This window comes from Coturnix japonica, unplaced genomic scaffold (assembly GCF_054131305.1).
Source record: "Coturnix japonica strain WE unplaced genomic scaffold, WE-NBRP24 Scf090, whole genome shotgun sequence".
NCBI lineage: Eukaryota > Metazoa > Chordata > Aves > Galliformes > Phasianidae > Coturnix > Coturnix japonica.
Genome location: NW_028188993.1, coordinates 366,006 through 383,430, shown reverse-complemented (window position 1 = coordinate 383,430; position 17,425 = coordinate 366,006). Strand labels below are relative to the sequence as shown.

At 30.6% G+C, this 17,425-nt stretch overlaps 1 long non-coding RNA gene across 1 annotated transcript; it reads right to left on the bottom strand.

The window, feature by feature from the left end:
* Window positions 1-304: 304 nt before the first annotated feature.
* On the bottom strand, window positions 305-15,759 carry LOC146751457 (uncharacterized). The gene is made up of 2 exons (XR_014941567.1): window positions 15,379-15,759; window positions 305-14,212 (listed from the first exon to the last, which is right to left on the bottom strand). It is a non-coding gene; the product is annotated as an uncharacterized LOC146751457 (long non-coding RNA).
* Between the last annotated feature and the right edge of the window lie 1,666 nt (window positions 15,760-17,425).

Here is a 17,425-nt window from a genome sequence, read left to right as displayed (position 1 = left end):
TTTCCTTTATACATTGCTTTCCTTTCCATTATATCTACCTTTCCTTTCTTTCTATTCCCTTGCTTTCCCTTCCTTTATACTTACCTTTGCTTCCTTTCTTTTATACTTTCCCTTCCTTTATACTTTCCATTCCCTTATACTTTCCTTTCCATTCCTATTTTTAAACTTACCCATTCCTTTCATTTATACTTTCTTATCCTTTCCAGTATACTTACCTTTGCTTTCCTTTCTTTTATACTTTCCCTTTCCTTTTCTGTATACTTTCTTTTCCTTTACACTTTCATTTCAATTCCTATTTTTAAACTTAGACTTTCCTTTCATTTATACTTTCCTATCCTTTCCAATATACTTACCTTTGCTTTCCTTTCTTTTATACTTTCCCTTCCTTTATACTTTCCTTTTCTTTATACTTTCCTTTCCTTTATACTTTCCTTTTCTGTATACTTTCCTTTCCTTTACACTTTCATTTCAATTCCTATTTTTAAACTTAGCCTCTCCTTTCATTTATACTTTCCTTTCTTTTCCTTTCATACTTACCTTTGCTTTCCTTTCTTTTATAAATTCCCTTCTTTTATAATTCCCTTCCCTTTGCATTATACCTACATTCCCTTTCTGTTCTGTAACATTTTCCTTTAGACCCTCCTTTCCATTCCTTTTTTTTTTTTAAATTAACCTTTCCTTTCCTTTCCTTTTTTATATACTTCCCTATACTTACAATTCTACATACATTGATTTTCCTTTATACATTGCTTTCCTTTCCATTATATCTACCTTGCCTTTCTTTTCTATTCCCTTCCTTTCCCTTCCTTTATACTTACCTTTGCTTCCTTTCTTTTATACTTTCCCTTCCTTTATACTTTCCATTCCCTTATACTTTCCTTTCCATTCCTATTTTTAAACTTACCCATTCCTTTCATTTATACTTTCTTATCCTTTCCAATATACTTACCTTTGCTTTCCTTTCTTTTATACTTTCCCTTTCCTTTTCTGTATACTTTCTTTTCCTTTACACTTTCATTTCAATTCCTATTTTTAAACTTAGACTTTCCTTTCATTTATACTTTCCTTTCCTTTCATACTTACCTTTGCATTCCTATCTTTTATAAATTCCCTTCTTTTATAATTCCCTTCCCTTTGCATTATACCTACATTCTATTTCTGTTCTGTAACATTTTCCTTTAGACCTTCCTTTCCATTCCTTTTTTTTTTTTTAAATTAACCTTTCCTTTCCTTTTTTATATACTTCCCTATCCTTACAATTCTACATACATTGACTTTCCTTTATACATTGCTTTCCTTTCCATTATATGTACCTTTCCTTTCTTTTCTATTCCCTTCCTTTCCCTTCCTTTATACTTACCTTTGCTTCCTTTCTTTTATACTTTCCCTTCCTTTATACTTTCCATTCCCTTATACTTTCCTTTCCATTCCTATTTTTAAACTTACCCATTCCTCTCATTTATACTTTCTTATCCTTTCCAATATACTTACCTTTGCTTTCCTTTCTTTTATACTTTCCCTTCCTTTATACTTTCCTTTTCTTTATACTTTCCTTTCCTTTATACTTTCCTTTTCTGTATACTTTCCTTTCCCTTACACTTTCATTTCAATTCCTATTTTTAAACTTAGCCTCTCCTTTCATTTATACTTTCCTTTCCTTTCATACTTACCTTTGCTTTCCTTTCTTTTATAAATTCCATTCTTTTATAATTCCCTTCCCTTTGCATTATACCTACATTCCCTTTCTGTTCTGTAACATTTTCCCTTAGACCTTCCATTCCATTCCTTTTTTTTTTTTTTAAATTAACCTTTCCTTTCCTTTTTGTATACTTCCCTATCCTTACAATTCTACATACATTGACTTTCCTTTATACATTGCTTTCCTTTCCTTTATATGTACCTTTCCTTTCTTTTCTATTCCCTTCCTTTCCCTTCCTTTATACTTACCTTTGCTTCCTTTCTTTTATACTTTCCCTTCCTTTATACTTTCCATTCCCTTATACTTTCCTTTCCATTCCTATTTTTAAACTTACCCATTCCTTTCATTTATACTTTCTTATCCTTTCCAATATACTTACCTTTGCTTTCCTTTCTTTTATACTTTCCCTTCCTTTATACTTTCCTTTTCTTTATACTTTCCTTTCCTTTATACTTTCCTTTTCTGTATACTTTCCTTTCCTTTACACTTTCATTTCAATTCCTATTTTTAAACTTAGCCTCTCCTTTCATTTATACTTTCCTTTCCTTTCCTTTCATACTTACCTTTGCTTTCCTTTCCTTTATAAATTCCCTTCTTTTATAATTCCCTTCCCTTTGCATTATACCTACATTCCCTTTCTGTTCTGTAACATTTTCCTTTAGACCTTCCTTTCCATACCTTTTTTTTTGTAAATTAACCTTTCCTTTCCTTTTTTATATACTTCCCTATACTTACAATTCTACATACATTGATTTTCCTTTATACATTGCTTTCCTTTCCATTATATCTACCTTTCCTTTCTTTTCTATTCCCTTCCTTTCCCTTCCTTTATACTTACCTTTGCTTCCTTTCTTTTATACTTTCCCTTCCTTTATACTTTCCATTCCCTTATACTTTCCTTTCCATTCCTATTTTTAAACTTACCCATTCCTTTCATTTATACTTTCCTATCCTTTCCAATATACTTACCTTTGCTTTCCTTTCTTTTATACTTTCCCTTCCTTTATACTTTCCTTTTCTTTATACTTTCCTTTCCTTTATACTTTCCTTTTCTGTATACTTTCCTTTCCTTTACACTTTCATTTCAATTCCTATTTTTAAACTTAGCCTCTCCTTTCATTTATACTTTCCTTTCTTTTCCTTTCATACTTACCTTTGCTTTCCTTTCTTTTATAAATTCCCTTCTTTTATAATTCCGTTCCCTTTGCATTATACCTACATTCCCTTTCTGTTCTGTAACATTTTCCCTTAGACCTTCCTTTCCATTCCTTTTTTTTTTTTAAAATTAACCTTTCCTTTCCTTTTTGTATACTTCTCTATCCTTACAATTCTACATACATTGACTTTCCTTTATACATTGCTTTCCTTTCCTTTATATGTACCTTTCCTTTCTTTTCTATTCCCTTCCTTTCCCTTCCTTTATACTTACCTTTGCTTCCTTTCTTTTATACTTTCCCTTCCTTTATACTTTCCATTCCCTTATACTTTCCTTTCCATTCCTATTTTTAAACTTACCCATTCCTTTCATTTATACTTTCTTATCCTTTCCAGTATACTTACCTTTGCTTTCCTTTCTTTTATACTTTCCCTTCCTTTATACTTTACTTTTCTTTATACTTTCCTTTCCTTTATACTTTCCTTTTCTGTATACTTTCCTTTCCTTTACACTTTCATTTCAATTCCTATTTTTAAACTTAGCCTCTCCTTTCATTTATACTTTCCTTTCCTTTCCTTTCCTTTCCTTTCCTTTCCTTTCCTTTCCTTTCCTTTCCTTTCCTTTCCTTTCCTTTCCTTTCCTTTCCTTTCCTTTCCTTTCCTTTCCTTTCCTTTCCTTTCCTTTCCTTTCCTTTCCTTTCCTTTCATACTTACCTTTGCTTTCCTTTCTTTTATAAATTCCCTTCTTTTATAATTCCCTTCCCTTTGCATTATACCTACATTCCCTTTCTGTTCTGTAACATTTTCCTTTAGACCTTCCTTTCCATTCCTTTTTTTTTTTTAAATTAACCTTTCCTTTCCTTTTTTATATACTTCCCTTTACTTACAATTCTACATACATTGATTTTCCTTTATACATTGCTTTCCTTTCCATTATATGTACCTTTCCTTTCTTTTCTATTCCCTTCCTTTCCCTTCCTTTATACTTACCTTTGCTTCCTTTCTTTTATACTTTCCCTTCCTTTATACTTTCCATTCCCTTATACTTTCCTTTCCATTCCTATTTTTAAACTTACCCATTCCTTTCATTTATACTTTCTTATCCTTTCCAATATACTTACCTTTGCTTTCCTTTCTTTTATACTTTCCCTTTCCTTTTCTGTATACTTTCTTTTCCTTTACACTTTCATTTCAATTCCTATTTTTAAACTTAGCCTCTCCTTACATTTATACTTTCCTTTCCTTTCATACTTACCTTTGCTTTCCTATCTTTTATAAATTCCCTTCTTTTATAATTCCCTTCCCTTTGCATTATACCTACATTCCCTTTCTGTTCTGTAACATTTTCCTTTAGACCTTCCTTTCCATTCCTTTTTTTTTTAAATTAACCTTTCCTTTCCTTTTTTATATACTTCCCTATCCTTACAATTCTACATACATTGATTTTCCTTTATACATTGCTTTCCTTTCCATTATATCTACCTTTCCTTTCTTTTCTATTCCCTTCCTTTCCCTTCCTTTATACTTACCTTTGCTTCCTTTCTTTTATACTTTCCCTTCCTTTATACTTTCCATTCCCTTATACTTTCCTTTCCATTCCTATTTTTAAACTTACCCATTCCTTTCATTTATACTTTCTTATCCTTTCCAGTATACTTACCTTTGCTTTCCTTTCTTTTATACTTTCCCTTCCTTTATACTTTACTTTTCTTTATACTTTCCTTTCCTTTATACTTTCCTTTTCTGTATACTTTCCTTTCCTTTACACTTTCATTTCAATTCCTATTTTTAAACTTAGCCTCTCCTTTCATTTATACTTTCCTTTCCTTTCCTTTCATACTTACCTTTGCTTTCCTTTCTTTTATAAATTCCCTTCTTTTATAATTCCGTTCCCTTTGCATTATACCTACATTCCCTTTCTGTTCTGTAACATTTTCCCTTAGACCTTCCTTTCCATTCCTTTTTTTTTTTTAAAATTAACCTTTCCTTTCCTTTTTTATATACTTCCCTATACTTACAATTCTACATACATTGACTTTCCTTTATACATTGCTTTCCTTTCCTTTATATGTACCTTTCCTTTCTTTTCTATTCCCTTCCTTTCCCTTCCTTTATACTTACCTTTGCTTCCTTTCTTTTATACTTTCCCTTCCTTTATACTTTCCATTCCCTTATACTTTCCTTTCCATTCCTATTTTTAAACTTACCCATTCCTTTCATTTATACTTTCTTATCCTTTCCAGTATACTTACCTTTGCTTTCCTTTCTTTTATACTTTCCCTTCCTTTATACTTTACTTTTCTTTATACTTTCCTTTCCTTTATACTTTCCTTTTCTGTATACTTTCCTTTCCTTTACACTTTCATTTCAATTCCTATTTTTAAACTTAGCCTCTCCTTTCATTTATACTTTCCTTTCCTTTCCTTTCCTTTCATACTTACCTTTGCTTTCCTTTCTTTTATAAATTCCCTTCTTTTATAATTCCCTTCCCTTTGCATTATACCTACATTCCCTTTCTGTTCTGTAACATTTTCCTTTAGACCTTCCTTTCCATTCCTTTTTTTTTTTTAAATTAACCTTTCCTTTCCTTTTTTATATACTTCCCTTTACTTACAATTCTACATACATTGATTTTCCTTTATACATTGCTTTCCTTTCCATTATATGTACCTTTCCTTTCTTTTCTATTCCCTTCCTTTCCCTTCCTTTATACTTACCTTTGCTTCCTTTCTTTTATACTTTCCCTTCCTTTATACTTTCCATTCCCTTATACTTTCCTTTCCATTCCTATTTTTAAACTTACCCATTCCTTTCATTTATACTTTCTTATCCTTTCCAATATACTTACCTTTGCTTTCCTTTCTTTTATACTTTCCCTTTCCTTTTCTGTATACTTTCTTTTCCTTTACACTTTCATTTCAATTCCTATTATTAAACTTAGACTTTCCTTTCATTTATACTTTCCTTTCCTTTCATACTTACCTTTGCTTTCCTATCTTTTATAAATTCCCTTCTTTTATAATTCCCTTCCCTTTGCATTATACCTACATTCCCTTTCTGTTCTGTAACATTTTCCTTTAGACCTTCCTTTCCATTCCTTTTTTTTTTAAATTAACCTTTCCTTTCCTTTTTTATATACTTCCCTATCCTTACAATTCTACATACATTGATTTTCCTTTATACATTGCTTTCCTTTCCATTATATGTACCTTTCCTTTCTTTTCTATTCCCTTCCTTTCCCTTCCTTTATACTTACCTTTGCTTCCTTTCTTTTATACTTTCCCTTCCTTTATACTTTCCATTCCCTTATACTTTCCTTTCCATTCCTATTTTTAAACTTACCCATTCCTTTCATTTATACTTTCTTATCCTTTCCAGTATACTTACCTTTGCTTTCCTTTCTTTTATACTTTCCCTTCCTTTATACTTTACTTTTCTTTATACTTTCCTTTCCTTTATACTTTCCTTTTCTGTATACTTTCCTTTCCTTTACACTTTCATTTCAATTCCTATTTTTAAACTTAGCCTCTCCTTTCATTTATACTTTCCTTTCCTTTCATACTTACCTTTGCTTTCCTTTCTTTTATAAATTCCCTTCTTTTATAATTCCGTTCCCTTTGCATTATACTTACATTCCCTTTCTGTTCTGTAACATTTTCCCTTAGACCTTCCTTTCCATTCCTTTTTTTTTTTTTAAATTAACCTTTCCTTTCCTTTTTTATATACTTCCCTATCCTTACAATTCTACATACATTGACTTTCCTTTATACATTGCTTTCCTTTCCTTTATATGTACCTTTCCTTTCTTTTCTATTCCCTTCCTTTCCCTTCCTTTATACTTACCTTTGCTTCCTTTCTTTTATACTTTCCCTTCCTTTATACTTTCCATTCCCTTATACTTTCCTTTCCATTCCTATTTTTAAACTTACCCATTCCTTTCATTTATACTTTCTTATCCTTTCCAATATACTTACCTTTGCTTTCCTTTCTTTTATACTTTTATACTTTCCTTTTCTTTATACTTTCCTTTCCTTTATACTTTCCTTTTCTGTATACTTTCCTTTCCTTTACACTTTCATTTCAATTCCTATTTTTAAACTTAGCCTCTCCTTTCATTTATACTTTCCTTTCCTTTCATACTTACCTTTGCTTTCCTTTCTTTTATAAATTCCCTTCTTTTATAATTCCCTTCCCTTTGCATTATACCTACATTCCCTTTCTGTTCTGTAACATTTTCCCTTAGACCTTCCTTTCCATTCCTTTTTTTTTTTTTAAATTAACCTTTCCTTTCCTTTTTGTATACTTCTCTATCCTTACAATTCTACATACATTGACTTTCCTTTATACATTGCTTTCCTTTCCTTTATATGTACCTTTCCTTTCTTTTCTATTCCCTTCCTTTCCCTTCCTTTATACTTACCTTTGCTTCCTTTCTTTTATACTTTCCCTTCCTTTATACTTTCCATTCCCTTATACTTTCCTTTCCATTCCTATTTTTAAACTTACCCATTCCTTTCATTTATACTTTCTTATCCTTTCCAATATACTTACCATTGCTTTCCTTTCTTTTATACTTTCCCTTCCTTTATACTTTCCTTTTCTTTATACTTTCCTTTCCTTTATACTTTCCTTTTCTGTATACTTTCCATTCCTTTACACTTTCATTTCAATTCCTATTTTTAAACTTAGCCTCTCCTTTCATTTATACTTTCCTTTCCTTTCCTTTCATACTTACCTTTGCTTTCCTTTCTTTTATAAATTCCCTTCTTTTATAATTCCCTTCCCTTTGCATTATACCTACATTCCCTTTCTGTTCTGTAACATTTTCTTTTAGACCTTCCTTTCCATTCCTTTTTTTTTTTAAATTAACCTTTCCTTTTTTATATACTTCCCTATACTTACAATTCTACATACATTGATTTTCCTTTATACATTGCTTTCCTTTCCATTATATCTACCTTTCCTTTCTTTTCTATTCCCTTCCTTTCCCTTCCTTTATATTTACCTTTGCTTCCTTTCTTTTATACTTTCCCTTCCTTTATACTTTCCATTCCCTTATACTTTCCTTTCCATTCCTATTTTTAAACTTACCCATTCCTTTCATTTATACTTTCCTATCCTTTCCAATATACTGACCTTTGCTTTCCTTTCTTTTATACTTTCCCTTCCTTTATACTTTCCTTTTCTTTATACTTTCCTTTCCTTTTTACTTTCCTTTTCTGTATACTTTCCTTTCCTTTACACTTTCATTTCAATTCCTATTTTTAAACTTAGCCTCTCCTTTCATTTATACTTTCCTTTCCTTTCCTTTCATACTTACCTTTGCTTTCCTTTCTTTTAAAAATTCCCTTCTTTTATAATTCCCTTCCCTTTGCATTATACCTACATTCCCTTTCTGTTCTGTAACATTTTCCTTTAGACCCTCCTTTCCATTCCTTTTTTTTTTTTAAATTAACCTTTCCTTTCCTTTTTTATATACTTCCCTATACTTACAATTCTACATACATTGATTTTCCTTTATACATTGCTTTCCTTTCCATTATATCTACCTTTCCTTTCTTTCTATTCCCTTGCTTTCCCTTCCTTTATACTTACCTTTGCTTCCTTTCTTTTATACTTTCCCTTCCTTTATACTTTCCATTCCCTTATACTTTCCTTTCCATTCCTATTTTTAAACTTACCCATTCCTTTCATTTATACTTTCTTATCCTTTCCAGTATACTTACCTTTGCTTTCCTTTCTTTTATACTTTCCCTTTCCTTTTCTGTATACTTTCTTTTCCTTTACACTTTCATTTCAATTCCTATTTTTAAACTTAGACTTTCCTTTCATTTATACTTTCCTATCCTTTCCAATATACTTACCTTTGCTTTCCTTTCTTTTATACTTTCCCTTCCTTTATACTTTCCTTTTCTTTATACTTTCCTTTCCTTTATACTTTCCTTTTCTGTATACTTTCCTTTCCTTTACACTTTCATTTCAATTCCTATTTTTAAACTTAGCCTCTCCTTTCATTTATACTTTCCTTTCTTTTCCTTTCATACTTACCTTTGCTTTCCTTTCTTTTATAAATTCCCTTCTTTTATAATTCCCTTCCCTTTGCATTATACCTACATTCCCTTTCTGTTCTGTAACATTTTCCTTTAGACCCTCCTTTCCATTCCTTTTTTTTTTTTAAATTAACCTTTCCTTTCCTTTCCTTTTTTATATACTTCCCTATACTTACAATTCTACATACATTGATTTTCCTTTATACATTGCTTTCCTTTCCATTATATCTACCTTGCCTTTCTTTTCTATTCCCTTCCTTTCCCTTCCTTTATACTTACCTTTGCTTCCTTTCTTTTATACTTTCCCTTCCTTTATACTTTCCATTCCCTTATACTTTCCTTTCCATTCCTATTTTTAAACTTACCCATTCCTTTCATTTATACTTTCTTATCCTTTCCAATATACTTACCTTTGCTTTCCTTTCTTTTATACTTTCCCTTTCCTTTTCTGTATACTTTCTTTTCCTTTACACTTTCATTTCAATTCCTATTTTTAAACTTAGACTTTCCTTTCATTTATACTTTCCTTTCCTTTCATACTTACCTTTGCATTCCTATCTTTTATAAATTCCCTTCTTTTATAATTCCCTTCCCTTTGCATTATACCTACATTCTATTTCTGTTCTGTAACATTTTCCTTTTGACCTTCCTTTCCATTCCTTTTTTTTTTTTTAAATTAACCTTTCCTTTCCTTTTTTATATACTTCCCTATCCTTACAATTCTACATACATTGACTTTCCTTTATACATTGCTTTCCTTTCCATTATATGTACCTTTCCTTTCTTTTCTATTCCCTTCCTTTCCCTTCCTTTATACTTACCTTTGCTTCCTTTCTTTTATACTTTCCCTTCCTTTATACTTTCCATTCCCTTATACTTTCCTTTCCATTCCTATTTTTAAACTTACCCATTCCTCTCATTTATACTTTCTTATCCTTTCCAATATACTTACCTTTGCTTTCCTTTCTTTTATACTTTCCCTTCCTTTATACTTTCCTTTTCTTTATACTTTCCTTTCCTTTATACTTTCCTTTTCTGTATACTTTCCTTTCCCTTACACTTTCATTTCAATTCCTATTTTTAAACTTAGCCTCTCCTTTCATTTATACTTTCCTTTCCTTTCATACTTACCTTTGCTTTCCTTTCTTTTATAAATTCCATTCTTTTATAATTCCCTTCCCTTTGCATTATACCTACATTCCCTTTCTGTTCTGTAACATTTTCCCTTAGACCTTCCATTCCATTCCTTTTTTTTTTTTTTAAATTAACCTTTCCTTTCCTTTTTGTATACTTCCCTATCCTTACAATTCTACATACATTGACTTTCCTTTATACATTGCTTTCCTTTCCTTTATATGTACCTTTCCTTTCTTTTCTATTCCCTTCCTTTCCCTTCCTTTATACTTACCTTTGCTTCCTTTCTTTTATACTTTCCCTTCCTTTATACTTTCCATTCCCTTATACTTTCCTTTCCATTCCTATTTTTAAACTTACCCATTCCTTTCATTTATACTTTCTTATCCTTTCCAATATACTTACCTTTGCTTTCCTTTCTTTTATACTTTCCCTTCCTTTATACTTTCCTTTTCTTTATACTTTCCTTTCCTTTATACTTTCCTTTTCTGTATACTTTCCTTTCCTTTACACTTTCATTTCAATTCCTATTTTTAAACTTAGCCTCTCCTTTCATTTATACTTTCCTTTCCTTTCCTTTCATACTTACCTTTGCTTTCCTTTCCTTTATAAATTCCCTTCTTTTATAATTCCCTTCCCTTTGCATTATACCTACATTCCCTTTCTATTCTGTAACATTTTCCTTTAGACCTTCCTTTCCATTCCTTTTTTTTTTTTAAATTAACCTTTCCTTTCCTTTTTTATATACTTCCCTATCCTTACAATTCTACATACATTGACTTTCCTTTATACATTGCTTTCCTTTCCATTATATCTACCTTTCCTTTCTTTTCTATTCCCTTGCTTTCCCTTCCTTTATACTTACCTTTGCTTCCTTTCTTTTATACTTTCCCTTCCTTTATACTTTCCATTCCCTTATACTTTCCTTTCCATTCCTATTTTTAAACTTACCCATTCCTTTCATTTATACTTTCTTATCCTTTCCAATATACTTACCTTCGCTTTCCTTTCTTTTATACTTTCCCTTTCCTTTTCTGTATACTTTCTTTTCCTTTACACTTTCATTTCAATTCCTATTTTTAAACTTAGACTTTCCTTTCATTTATACTTTCCTTTCCTTTCATACTTACCTTTGCTTTCCTATCTTTTATAAATTCCCTTCTTTTATAATTCCCTTCCCTTTGCATTATACCTACATTCCCTTTCTGTTCTGTAACATTTTCCTTTAGACCTTCCTTTCCATTCCTTTTTTTTTTTTAAATTAACCTTTCCTTTCCTTTTTTATATACTTCCCTATCCTTACAATTCTACATACATTGACTTTCCTTTATACATTGCTTTCCTTTCCATTATATCTACCTTTCCTTTCTTTTCTATTCCCTTCCTTTCCCTTCCTTTATACTTACCTTTGCTTCCTTTCTTTTATACTTTCCCTTCCTTTATACTTTCCATTCCCTTATACTTTCCTTTCCATTCCTATTTTTAAACTTACCCATTCCTTTCATTTATACTTTCTTATCCTTTCCAATATACTTACCTTTGCTTTCCTTTCTTTTATACTTTCCCTTCCTTTATACTTTCCTTTTCTTTATACTTTCCTTTCCTTTATACTTTCCTTTTCTGTATACTTTCCTTTCCTTTACACTTTCATTTCAATTCCTATTTTTAAACATAGCCTCTCCTTTCATTTATACTTTCTTTCCTTTCCTTTCATACTTACCTTTGCTTTCCTTTCTTTTATAAATTCCCTTCTTTTATAATTCCCTTCCCTTTGCATTATACCTACATTCCCTTTCTGTTCTGTAACATTTTCCCTTAGACCTTCCTTTCCATTCCTTTTTTTTTTTAAATTAACCTTTCCTTTCCTTTTTTATATACTTCCCTATCCTTACAATTCTACATACATTGACTTTCCTTTATACATTGCTTTCCTTTCCTTTATATGTACCTTTCCTTTCTTTTCTATTCCCTTCCTTTCCCTTCCTTTATACTTACCTTTGCTTCCTTTCTTTTATACTTTCCCTTCCTTTATACTTTCCATTCCCTTATACTTTCCTTTCCATTCCTATTTTTAAACTTACCCATTCCTTTCATTTATACTTTCTTCTCCTTTCCAATATACTTACCTTTGCTTTCCTTTCTTTTATACTTTCCCTTCCTTTATACTTTCCTTTTCTTTATACTTTCCTTTCCTTTATACTTTCCTTTTCTGTATACTTTCCTTTCCTTTACACTTTCATTTCAATTCCTATTTTTAAACTTAGCCTCTCCTTTCATTTATACTTTCCTTTCCTTTCCTTTCCTTTCCTTTCATACTTACCTTTGCTTTCCTTTCTTTTATAAATTCCCTTCTTTTATAATTCCCTTCCCTTTGCATTATACCTACATTCCCTTTCTATTCTGTTACATTTTCCCTTAGACCTTCCTTTCCATTCCTTTTTTTTTTTTAAATTAACCTTTCCTTTCCTTTTTTATATACTTCCGTATCCTTACAATTCTACATACATTGACTTTCCTTTATACATTGCTTTCCTTTCCATTATATCTACCCTTCCTTTCTTTTCTATTCCCTTGCTTTCCCTTCCTTTATACTTACCTTTGCTTCCTTTCTTTTATACTTTCCCTTCCTTTATACTTTCCATTCCCTTATACTTTCCTTTCCATTCCTATTTTTAAACTTACCCATTCCTTTCATTTATACTTTCTTATCCTTTCCAATATACTTTCCTTTGCTTTCCTTTCTTTTATACTTTCCCTTTCCTTTTCTGTATACTTTCTTTTCCTTTACACTTTCATTTCAATTCCTATTTTTAAACTTAGACTTTCCTTTCATTTATACTTTCCTTTCCTTTCATACTTACCTTTGCTTTCCTATCTTTTATAAATTCCCTTCTTTTATAATTCCCTTCCCTTTGCATTATACCTACATTCCCTTTCTGTTCTGTAACATTTTCCTTTAGACCTTCCTTTCCATTCCTTTTTTTTTTTAAATTAACCTTTCCTTTCCTTTTTTATATACTTCCCTATCCTTACAATTCTACATACATTGACTTTCCTTTATACATTGCTTTCCTTTCCATTATATCTACCTTTCCTTTCTTTTCTATTCCCTTCCTTTCCCTTCCTTTATACTTACCTTTGCTTCCTTTCTTTTATACTTTCCCTTCCTTTATACTTTCCATTCCCTTATACTTTCCTTTCCAATCCTATTTTTAAACTTACCCATTCCTTTCATTTATACTTTCTTATCCTTTCCAATATACTTACCTTTGCTTTCCTTTTTTTATACTTTCCCTTCCTTTATACTTTCCTTTTCTTTATACTTTCCTTTCCTTTATACTTTCCTTTTCTGTATACTTTCCTTTCCTTTACACTTTCATTTCAATTCCTATTTTTAAACTTAGCCTCTCCTTTCATTTATACTTTCTTTCCTTTCCTTTCATACTTACCTTTGCTTTCCTTTCTTTTATAAATTCCCTTCTTTTATAATTCCCTTCCCTTTGCATTATACCTACATTCCCTTTCTGTTCTGTAACATTTTCCCTTAGACCTTCCTTTCCATTCCTTTTTTTTTTTAAATTAACCTTTCCTTTCCTTTTTTATATACTTCCCTATCCTTACAATTCTACATACATTGACTTTCCTTTATACATTGCTTTCCTTTCCTTTATATGTACCTTTCCTTTCTTTTCTATTCCCTTCCTTTCCCTTCCTTTATACTTACCTTTGCTTCCTTTCTTTTATACTTTCCCTTCCTTTATACTTTCCATTCCCTTATACTTTCCTTTCCATTCCTATTTTTAAACTTACCCATTCCTTTCATTTATACTTTCTTCTCCTTTCCAATATACTTACCTTTGCTTTCCTTTCTTTTATACTTTCCCTTCCTTTATACTTTCCTTTCCTTTATACTTTCCCTTCCTTTATACTTTCCTTTTCTTTATACTTTCCTTTCCTTTATACTTTCCTTTTCTGTATACTTTCCTTTCCTTTACACTTTCATTTCAATTCCTATTTTTAAACTTAGCCTCTCCTTTCATTCATAGTTTCCTTTCCTTTCCTTTCATACTTACCTTTGCTTTCCTTTCTTTTATAAATTCCCTTCTTTTATAATTCCCTTCCCTTTGCATTATACCTACATTCCCTTTCTATTCTGTTACATTTTCCCTTAGACCTTCCTTTCCATTCCTTTTTTTTTTTTAAATTAACCTTTCCTTTCCTTTTTTATATACTTCCCTATCCTTACAATTCTACATACATTGACTTTCCTTTATACATTGCTTTCCTTTCCATTATATCTACCTTTCCTTTCTTTTCTATTCCCTTGCTTTCCCTTCCTTTATACTTACCTTTGCTTCCTTTCTTTTATACTTTCCCTTCCTTTATACTTTCCATTCCCTTATACTTTCCTTTCCATTCCTATTTTTAAACTTACCCATTCCTTTCATTTATACTTTCTTATCCTTTCCAATATACTTACCTTCGCTTTCCTTTCTTTTATACTTTCCCTTTCCTTTTCTGTATACTTTCTTTTCCTTTACACTTTCATTTCAATTCCTATTTTTAAACTTAGACTTTCCTTTCATTTATACTTCCCTTTCCTTTCATACTTACATTTGCTTTCCTATCTTTTATAAATTCCCTTCTTTTATAATTCCCTTCCCTTTGCATTATACCTACATTCCCTTTCTATTCTGTAACATTTTCCTTTAGACCTTCCTTTCCATTCCTTTTTTTTTTTTAAATTAACCTTTCCTTTCCTTTTTTATATACTTCCCTATCCTTACAATTCTACATACATTGACTTTCCTTTATACATTGCTTTCCTTTCCATTATATCTACCTTTCCTTTCTTTTCTATTCCCTTCCTTTCCCTTCCTTTATACTTACCTTTGCTTCCTTTCTTTTATACTTTCCCTTCCTTTATACTTTCCATTCCCTTATACTTTCCTTTCCATTCCTATTTTTAAACTTACCCATTCCTTTCATTTATACTTTCTTATCCTTTCCAATATACTTACCTTTGCTTTCCTTTCTTTTATACTTTCCCTTCCTTTATACTTTCCTTTCCTTTATACTTTCCCTTCCTTTATACTTTCCTTTTCTTTATACTTTCCTTTCCTTTATACTTTCCTTTTCTGTATACTTTCCTTTCCTTTACACTTTCATTTCAATTCCTATTTTTAAACTTAGCCTCTCCTTTCATTCATAGTTTCCTTTCCTTTCCTTTCATACTTACCTTTGCTTTCCTTTCTTTTATAAATTCCCTTCTTTTATAATTCCCTTCCCTTTGCATTATACCTACATTACCTTTCTGTTCTGTAACATTTTCCCTTAAACCTTCCTTTCCATTCCTTTTTTTTTTTTTAAATTAACCTTTCCTTTCCTTTTTTATATACTTCCCTATCCTTACAATTCTACATACATTGACTTTCCTTTATACATTGCTTTCCTTTCCATTATATCTACCTTTCCTTTCTTTTCTATTCCCTTGCTTTCCCTTCCTTTATACTTACCTTTGCTTCCTTTCTTTTATACTTTCCCTTCCTTTATACTTTCCATTCCCTTATACTTTCCTTTCCATTCCTATTTTTAAACTTACCCATTCCTTTCATTTATACTTTCTTCTCCTTTCCAATATACTTACCTTTGCTTTCCTTTCTTTTATACTTTCCCTTCCTTTATACTTTCCTTTTCTTTATACTTTCCTTTCCTTTATACTTTCCTTTTCTGTATACTTTCCTTTCCTTTACACTTTCATTTCAATTCCTATTTTTAAACTTAGCCTCTCCTTTCATTTATACTTTCCTTTCCTTTCCTTTCATTTGCATTTCTTTCTTTTATAAATTCCCATCTTTTATAATTCCCTTCCCTTTGCATTATACCTACATTCCCTTTCTGTTCTGTAACATTTTCCTTTAGACCTTCCTTTCCATTCCTTTTTTTTTTTTTAAATTAACCTTTCCTTTCCTTTTTTATATACTTCCCTATACTTACAATTCTACATACATTGATTTTCCTTTATACATTGCTTTCCTTTCCATTATATCTACCTTTCCTTTCTTTTCTATTCCCTTCCTTTCCCTTCCTTTATACTTACCTTTGCTTCCTTTTATTTATACTTTCCCTTCCTTTATACTTTCCATTCCCTTATACTTTCCTTTCCATTCCTATTTTTAAACTTACCCATTCCTTTCATTTATACTTTCTTATCCTTTCCAATATACTTACCTTTGCTTTCCTTTTTTTATACTTTCCCTTCCTTTATACTTTCCTTTCCTTTATACTTTCCCTTCCTTTATACTTTCCTTTTCTTTATACTTTCCTTTCCTTTATACTTTCCTTTTCTGTATACTTTCCTTTCCTTTACACTTTCATTTCAATTCCTATTTTTAAACTTAGCCTCTCCTTTCATTTATACTTTCCTTTCCTTTCCATTCATACTTACCTTTGCTTTCCTTTCTTTTATAAATTCCCTTCTTTTATAATTCCCTTCCCTTTGCATTATACCTACATTCCCTTTCTGTTCTGTAACATTTTCCTTTAGACCTTCCTTTCCATTCCTTTTTTTTTTTTAAATTAACCTTTCCTTTCCTTTTTTATATACTTCCCTATCCTTACAATTCTACATACATTGACTTTCCTTTATACATTGCTTTCCTTTCCATTATATCTACCTTTCCTTTCTTTTCTATTCCCTTGCTTTCCCTTCCTTTATACTTACCTTTGCTTCCTTTCTTTTATACTTTCCCTTCCTTTATACTTTCCATTCCCTTATACTTTCCTTTCCATTCCTATTTTTAAACTTACCCATTCCTTTCATTTATACTTTTTTATCCTTTCCAATATACTTACCTTTGCTTTCCTTTCTTTTATACTTTCCCTTTCCTTTTCTGTATACTTTCTTTTCCTTTACACTTTCATTTCAATTCCTATTTTTAAACTTAGACTTTCCTTTCATTTATACTTTCCTTTCCTTTCATACTTACCTTTGCTTTCCTATGTTTTATAAATTCCCTTCTTTTATAATTCCCTTCCCTTTGCATTATACCTACATTCCCTTTCTGTTCTGTAACATTTTCCTTTAGACCTTCCTTTCCATTCCTTTTTTTTTTTTAAATTAACCTTTCCTTTCCTTTTTTATATACTTCCCTATACTTACAATTCTACATACATTGATTTTCCTTTATACATTGCTTTCCTTTCCATTATATCTACCTTTCCTTTCTTTTCTATTCCCTTCCTTTCCCTTCCTTTATACTTACCTTTGCTTCCTTTCTTTTATACTTTCCCTTCCTTTATACTTTCCATTCCCTTATACTTTCCTTTCCATTCCTATTTTTAAACTTACCCATTCCTTTCATTTATACTTTCTTATCCTTTCCAA